General features: G+C 52.0%; 1 pseudogene; it reads left to right on the plus strand.

Moving 5' to 3' along the window:
• Positions 1–460: 460 nt before the first annotated feature.
• LOC126475953 (5S ribosomal RNA) lies at positions 461–578 on the plus strand (annotated as a pseudogene).
• Positions 579–894: the final 316 nt, after the last annotated feature.

The following is an 894-nucleotide window of genomic DNA, read 5'->3' on the forward strand; positions in this document are numbered from 1 at the left end:
CTTTCCTTCATTAAATTCTTCGTTTGTATTTGCCCGTTGCCTGACCGTTTCCAGTCCGGTGCTGTTCCAAGTGTTCCCTCTACGATGATTTGCCGCTAGAAACGTTCTTAGGCGTTCCCCCGTTCCGTCTGGTGCTCCAGGCCAAGCGTTGGTGTTTCGTCTTTGGTCCAGTGAAGCCGTCCGTTTTCGGCCTAGTACGATTCTAAGTGTTCCGTCTGTGTTCTGCTCCCACTGGAAGCACAATCTTCGGTCGGATGTGTCTGGTGCTCTGGATTTCGATTCCCATGTCCACAGTACCATTTCTTCCTTTTGTTGAGCTCTGCCGGCATGCTGCGTTTTCCGTAACTCCAGTGTAGGATTCCAGGCTCTACTGTGTTGGTAACCAGTGTCCCGGTTCACGACGTTTTCAGTCACCTTTATCTTTATACACACTCTTATAACATTATCCCAGTAACTGGTGGGCAACGGCCTTGCCACAGTGGATACACCGGTTCCCGTCAGATCACCGAAATTAAGCGCTGTCGGGCATGGCCAGCGTTTGGATGGGTGACCATCTGGGACGCCATGCGTTGTTGCCATTTTTCAGGGTGCACTCAGCCTCGTGATGCCAATTGAGGAGCTACTCGACCGAATAGTAGCGGCTGCGGTCAAAGAAAACCATCGTAACGACCGGGAGAGCGGTGTGCTGACCACACGCCCCTCCTATCCGCATCCTCAGCTGAGGATGATACGGCGGTCGGATGGTTCTGATGGGCCACTTGTGGCCTGAAGACGGAGTGATAAGTATCTGGTGGTCTGTGCCAGAACCGCCGTTTCATCACAGTACAAGGAATAACAAGAATTACAGACAGTGCTCGGCAATGGCTGACACAGTTGTTGTCTTAGGTCGGGTAT

Source organism: Schistocerca serialis, chromosome 4 (assembly GCF_023864345.2).
Source record: "Schistocerca serialis cubense isolate TAMUIC-IGC-003099 chromosome 4, iqSchSeri2.2, whole genome shotgun sequence".
Taxonomy (NCBI): Eukaryota; Metazoa; Arthropoda; class Insecta; order Orthoptera; family Acrididae; genus Schistocerca; species Schistocerca serialis.